This window comes from Mastomys coucha, unplaced genomic scaffold (genome assembly GCF_008632895.1).
Source record: "Mastomys coucha isolate ucsf_1 unplaced genomic scaffold, UCSF_Mcou_1 pScaffold4, whole genome shotgun sequence".
NCBI lineage: Eukaryota > Metazoa > Chordata > Mammalia > Rodentia > Muridae > Mastomys > Mastomys coucha.
This window is the reverse complement of record NW_022196910.1, coordinates 19,958,976-19,966,900: the sequence shown is the minus strand read 5'-3', so window position 1 is coordinate 19,966,900 and position 7,925 is coordinate 19,958,976.

Below are 7,925 nucleotides of genomic sequence, written 5' to 3'. Positions count from 1 at the left end.
TCAGAGTCAGTCTCAGAACTCTCGTTAAGAGTACAGGGATAAAGACCATCTCTTCTTTGCTTCATGGCATATACAAAGTTGAACTTAGCCTATTTATTCTTCTGAGCTGGGTTTGCCTCTGAGCTTGGAGGAGACAGTCTGCACAGGGCAGTTCCCTTCTACGTAGCACTCATCATCTTGGGACCAACAGGTGAGGTAGAGGCACCCAAGGGAAGAGATGTTGCTCACGGATTTCTTGAATTTGAAGTCCTTACTAGCACATCATTTCTGTCTTAGTCTGTTGACCTGAGTAGATCGCTTGGCTCAAGAACTTTCTAAGGAGGAAGTAAGAAGTCACATGGTGAATGGGAGGTTGGAAAGGGGTGGAGTACAAAACTAAGAACCGTACTGCAGTCTGCTCTGATCACTGATGCAAGATCCAAGCTCTGAGCATTAACTCCATCTCTGTTGTTCAGAGGATATCAGGCCTGGGATTGTAATATTTAGACCAAAGGCAGGTGTGGTGGGTGATTCATGCCTCCTTACAGTCAGGAGGGTCATGGGTTTGGGGTTCATGATCAGTTAGTGTTGAGCTGGGCTGAATTCCATGACAGAACCCTGTTTTCTAGAGCGGAAAGAAACAAAATACCCACATAGGCAGTTGGTATGCTAGGTATGGCGACCAGGGGAAACTTAGGCGAACTGAGCTAACCTGTATATACTGATGTTGAGCTTTGCTTTAGTGAAGAAGTGGAAATTTAACTTTGGCTTGTTCTGTGGCTTCTATGCCAGCTGAACTCTCTTGAGGCATGAATTAATCAGACGTTTGATTTAAAATATTTATCTTCCCAGCATAGACTATTCATTTAGTGGCTATGAAAAACAGCCATTTCTTTGTTTAAAAAAAAGGATGTTTGTATATATTTATAGAGCTATAAGTGCCATTTTGTGCATGAGTGTATTTACTGGGAAAGGCACTGGGACTTTATATCTTCCTGATTTGGGGTAATGTTGCATATTTTCTTGAGATTGTAAGTATAATACTTTTTAAACTTATTTTTGTCCCATTGATAATTTCATACATGAGTAATGCATTGATCTCATTCTACCTGTTCATCCCCTCGTTCCAATTCATCCCTTTCTTCCCCAGCTCTTTCTCCAATCCAGGATCTCTTCTTCTGTAATTATTGTTACATCCATATTCATATGTGGTTCTGTGTGTGTTGTGTGCACACACAACACGCTTAGTTCTTTTAGTGTTGTGTATATGGACATATGTTCTATCTTAATGTATGTCATAAGCTGTTTTTACTTTATTCTACCCCACTGATTTTATCATTTAAATTGTTATTGCTCTGGCCTGTGAATCCCTGGAGGTTAATTTAAAAAAAAAAGATTTTTTTTTAAGTTGGGTGGGTGGCATACATTTTTAATCCCAGCTCTTCTGAGGCAGAGGCAGAGAAATCTCTGTGAGTTCAAGGACAACATGATCTACATAGCAGCTTCTAGGCTACCAAGAGATACACCATGAGCCCTTGACCCTGATTCAAATATCAATAGTCTTACCAAATTTTATGACTCCCATAGCACAGTGCCTGGATCATGGTAAGGGTTACAATGAAAGATATTGTTTCTTTTTGTTTAATTTCTGCTTATGCTGTACTGAATTTATTGAGGGGTCATCTTTTAGTTAATTCAGCTCCTCTGTGATATCTTTTTCTTTTGTTTATCTCCTTTTCTGCTTTAGAAAGAGTGCATTGCTTTTTAGTGAGGATCGTCCCACTGTAATGCTCCAGACCAGTCCAGGGTTAGTCAGTGACCATGTAACCAGCCCTAATATCTGGCCTGGACATATTACCAACTCTATTACTCTACTAACAAAATGCTAGTCATAGGTTTGCTTCCTCTAACTGGCTGCATTTTGGTCATGCTTATCAACAAAGGCCTGGACAATGTTACAGATTTATGTGTTATTTAGATTACTGTCCATGTGACAAAATACACAAAATAAATGACCTTAAATGACCTTCTAGAAGGCCCACTGTTAATGGTTCCACCACCTCTCTGAACTATCAGCTGGGCATCAAGGCCTTCAATACAAGAGCTCTAAACCAAAACAGATTTCACCAAGCCAACACAAGCACTTGATTTGCATGACTTTTGTGAATTTTCTAGATCATAGTAATAGTGAATAATTGTCACAGGTAGCCTCAGACAACTTAAGGGGGAAGCAATGGCAGCTACCAGTACTCACTGGACACATAGGAACACACTTGTCTACAATAAGACAAGTAATTATTGTAATTTCCAGTTCATATGTTCCTGTCTCCCATGCTTCCTTGATATCGGCATAATTTAGAGGGTGGAGTTGCTGGGGATTGAATTCAGGGCCTCACAAGTACTAAGTACATAACCAACCACTGACCTACACCTCAATCCCTTTCAACTTTATATTGATGAATAACTTCCACGATATATTTCTGATAGAATGCTGCTTTCTTTCCCCTTAAAATTAGAACTGCTAGCATGTCTATAGGGTTAGTCTGCTACTGATATCAATAGCCTATAATGCCCCATGAATGGAGATTATAATGAGACATTAGTCATTTCTAAATTTTCCTCACATTCTATTTCACATGAACAAATACAGGCTTTGGTTATAAGGGTGAGAATTTTTAACCTTACTCACTATATTCATTTGAAAAACATAAACATCGAATCCTTAACTGCAATTAATGCTTCTGAGATCCTGTGTCAGCAGCAGTGTGTTCTTCCCTCTAAGGACAGAATCTTAGCTATTCTGTCATCTCTCCTTTGAATTTCTACAGGGTTTCATTTCTCATTCTAGATTTTGGATATTTTTCTTTTTTTCCAGAATCTCTACTGTAGTTGAGGACAAGGAATTAATCTTGTCTCATATACATTGAGTATCGTGATGCTTTGCAAATCTCACATCACAGAGCTGAAGGAATTTGACATGGCTTAGCGATGGGCATGGTGGTTCACATCTGGGATCCCAGCACTACAGGGTGGGAACATGAGGTGGCAAAAATAATGAGCTGAGAGGTAGCCTGGGCTACCATAGCCTATGCTTGACTACAGAGTAGAGATTCTGCCTTTAAAATACAACAATGACAAAAAGAAAAGAAAACAAATACAACCTCTAGAGATGGCTAAAGAAAAATAATAATCATATTGCTGAGGTTCCCTTTGGTATTAAGCTCAATAATGAATATAAACATAGTACAATGGAATTGGCTTCATAAAGGTTGATGAATATAATTTTGAGCCAGATACTGCCATTAAAATATGTTTCCTCAAGGTAAAGCTTATTATTTATTTATTGATATTCCACCAGTAGCTAGCTAATGTCATGGCTGAAATACATAATGTTTAGTAAGGGATGGATGGATGGGAATGTGCATGAGTGGATATCGAGATGGGAAAATTTTATTAGACCATATGGTGTTCTCTGATTATCAGAAGGTGCTTACTTGGTAATCATATAGCAATGAAGAAGTAATATTCTTACCAAAGTTACTAACAGTACTGATGATTCAAAGCACAAAGGAAAGCAAAGGAATGAAGTGTCTTTAACCATCCATTCTTGGAATTCTATTTCCAGTGGATTAGTGTCCTTAGTACATGGAGACACAGCTCTCATTGCTATCAGAGTAGGAATGAGAGAGTGCCCCACACTTCTGCAGTTTCTTTGAAGGTCTCTGTCTTCCCACATACTTTCCAATGTGTGTGTTTGTGTGTGTGTTAAAAGTCACCCCCATCAGGCTGTAGCCACATCCTCACAGTAAAAAGATGACAGCCTGAAAAACAAGAGACGACAGAGGTAAAATACATATTAACTTCATTGCACTAATGAGACAATATGGTGATCATCTGGAGGACTTGATGGCATAAAGGAGCTGCAAAATATTCTGCAGAGTCTTTTAGCCACAGGACAGGGCCAAAATGTGTCAATCACAAACCTGGGTTTCATCTGCATCTCGCAGTGGAGGGATGCCCATTTAAAGGAGTTGTTTTTAGCTGCCTCTTCCTTTGATTCCTATTCCAGTCATTAAGTATGAGGCTGGATAGAAGGTTGAAGTGTGCCGCCGACACCTGACTATCATTTTGCAGCCTCTTGCATGAGCTGTCTTTTAAAACAAGTACCATTATCCCATGTACCTTCCTGACAAGGACATTTTGACATTTTCCTAATAAATTATTGATAAACACGTTGAGATCTGTAAAGAGCAGCAGAATTGCTGTTATCCAACCTTAAGTACCTGTAGTTTGGTGTGTGTGTGTGTGTGTGTGTGTGTGTGTGTGTGTGTGTATTATTACCATATTGTTTTCAGGCATTTGAAGTGGGAAAATGCCCTATCTTCATTAAATTTATATCTTTGTCTTCTTGAAGATTCTATAGAAAACATTGTTTTTTAAGGAGGTACTCAACAGGTTTCCTTTTATTTTAATGTATGTGACGTTTTAATATTCCATACCATAAGATTTTTTAAGGAACCTTTAATCCTATCCAGGATAAAAGTCTTATCATGGGACCTAACAAAGTACCAGTATCCTGTTATTGTTCAAAGCTTTGGGATTTTATGTCACAGTCACCACTATGACTACAGCTATGGCTGGTGGCTTTCATTTCCCCTTTCCTGTCCTCAGCACAGCAAGAATATTTTTGAAGAAGCACCACAATGTCTTTGTGGCAAACCCCATTCCATTTTATAATTTAAACACATCATGCTTGCTTTCTTTGACTTTTATTGGGGTGGTTTCATAGACCCGCAGGACCTGAGTCACACAGACTGGAGTGTCTCCTCGCTTGTTCTCATTTCCTGTTTCTACTTTCACGACACAGCTGCTGAATCTCCCACAATGACTGGTCTCCATGTCTTTTATGACAGCCTGCCTTCCCCTACTTGTAAAGAGACCCCTCCTTTCCTTTTCTACTACAGAAAGTAAAAATTAAAAAAAGAAAAAGAAAAAGAAAAAGTGCTGAGGGGAGAGGGTTGGTGTAGAGAAATTGATCTAATGAGTAAATAAATGAGATTAAAGATAATGGATAATCTAAGAAAATGCAAAACATGGTTTTTAATGATAAGCTATCACCCCAAGCCTTCCCCGGCTACATACAGGACAGGGAATTATAATCACTGGAGAAGGTGAAGGGCACTCTCTTCTCCACACTGTCATCCTGTTACCACCATTTCAGATGGTGGTCTTCACTGTGACACTGGCAAGCAGTCATGAGATATGTAGTTTAATGTGACAATGACAGAGCCAGTGTAAAGATTTTGGACACATCAAGGTTTAGAAAGTCTTCTAAAAGCTCTGTTGTTTGCTAAAATGGGCTTTTGTTAAAATGGAAATCTCCAGTCACCTCTAAAATAATTGATTGGCAAATACAATGGATGACCTAGCTGAACCAGAAAGAATTTGTACAGTACCAATGACAAAATTATATCCTCTTAGCCAAATATGTTTTCTTTTCATGGAAATATGATTGACTCATAATAATGCTAATTATGCCTAATTATAATCTCAATTATTTTACCACAGCAAGAACAGTTCATCACTGTGCTGTTTATCAGTTATCTAATGATAATTAGTATTGTTCGCAGGTTCTGAAAAGAAAGTTTCATGGGTTTAAACATACGCTGTGGTTTAGTGAGATCCATAATTATTATTGTTGGCTATTACTTGATTGCAGGTCCTTTGAGGAGTCAAAGGGAACAGAACAACATTGTCTAAACTCTTCTTTGAATTCTGCCAGGTGAATTGTTTAAGTGACATAATTATAACTTGGTCACTGGAGGAAAGCTACTATTGCCTGGCTGATTAACTGGGGTGGGGGGAATTGCATTATGTTTTTAATCGGATGGATGTGGTTAAGGAGTTCACACAGAGGAATGAGATAGAAACTAATCACATGACAGAGCCTCGGAATGAACACACAACAAAAGAAAAAGCCTATCGCTAAATGAGAAAGATGGAGCATCCCCATGAGACCTTCATCTGGCTAGCCTTTGCATTCCAGGTTTGAGAAGCTACTGAACCAATGAGCCCCTTGGGTTTATGGAAGCCTATCTCGATTCTCAATGAAAGTCCATCCAGTTCTTAACCTCCCCTCCATCTCTTGGGGCCACAGAGAACCCATCTGAATCCTGTCCTTGGTATCTGACCTTCAGTTTTAATAGCAGAGCCCAGCCTTTGCAGAACAGTGACTAGTTGGCAGATGCTTTTGTGGCTATTAGGGCCTTTCATCATCTCCGTGGCCCTGTGAAAGAGGCATGGCTACCCTCCATCTCACCCCATCTCACCTCTGCCTTTCCACAGATGTCTTACTCAGACTCACAGTCTTGAAATGCTGTCTGTTCTGCCCTCTGCTCTCTAAGCCCTCTCTCATGTCGGCAATTTGTTTTGTTTTAAAAATGTAACACTGAAAACTGAATGTGCTGTCTTATGTCTAGCCATGACAAACTACTTTGGTCCAAGACTGTTCTATAAGGATGACACTGTGTTAGTATTTCCTCAGTGTCACTCTGGTAAGAATTAGCCCAGGCTTACCCTTTACTGTTAGGAGTTTTAGTCATCTTTCTGGTAGGATATTCCCTTCTGTTACGTACTTTTGAAATTTTTATTTAATTAAGTTCTCTCTGTCTCTCTCTCTCTCTCTTCCTCCATCCCCCTCTCTCTGTATGTGTGTGTGAGTATGTATGTGTGTGTGTGTGTGTGTGTGTAGTGTCATGTGTTTTAGTTCCTGTGTACACGCACATGTGTATGCACTTTCTGTGCACATATATTTTTGTACGGGTGAGTGTGTGTATGTGTGTGTGTATGTGTGTTCACATGCAGGCCACAGAACAACCCTCAGGTGCTCCCTACCTTTTTGAGACACAGTCTCCCATTGGCCTGGAATTTACCAAGTAGGCTAAGCTATCTGGATAACAAATCTTAGAAATCTGCCTTTCTCTGGCTCTCTGTGCAGGGATTATATACACATGCCATCATGCCTGTCTTTTAAAATGTGGCTTCTGGAGATCAAGCTTAGGTGCTCCATGGATATACAACAGCATTTTTGGACTGACCTAACTCCACTAGCCTTGTTTGACACTCACTGTTTCTCAAGAGCGAGTACTTCATCTGTGTAATTCACATATGATTCTTCAAAGCCTTTCATGGAACCCAATGTTTCAGAACATGGGATAGAACCTATGGGATGGAATGAGCTGTGGTGACCTTGAACTGCATGAAAGGTAATGTCCATGGGACCAGGATGCTCCCTATGGTGCTGCATCCTAATCAGCTTCTGCCAGTATTGGCAGTCTTGGAAAAGTTTTAGGGTTTGAGTTTTAATTCTAGACTAGTACCATCTTTCTCTCCTATGATCTGGGGGTGGGGGGAGAGGTGTGAATAAAATAACCCAAGGATGCATAGGACCAAATTGATCTCTACCCCAATCCCTATACACATTATACACATATCCAGAGTTACTTCTGTTATTGTTATTGATAGCAATAAGGATCTGTCTAGGACTTTGAAAGTGCTAGGCAAACTGTACCACTGATCTAGAGCTTTGTACTAGATAAACACTGTCCCACTCAATGGTTCATACTGTCTTCCAAAGTACAATGCTTTTAAACATATTGTGACATTTTCCCCTCTTCCAAGAGTTCTGTTTAGCTTGATGTTTATAACATCTAAACAACCCCACACATCTTTCCTTTCCATCTTCAGCATCTACCCTGACCATGTCACTCACTGTGCACCAACATGCTTATGTCCATCCTTAACCTCCTGCTCCTCAAATAACTAACCAACATCTCTCTTCAGAATCTTTCCACAACAAATGTACTTCCACCATATTCTATCATAGATCCTTTTCACACTTTCAGGTCTTTGTACAAGTGCCTACTATTCAGATGACTCTGCCACAA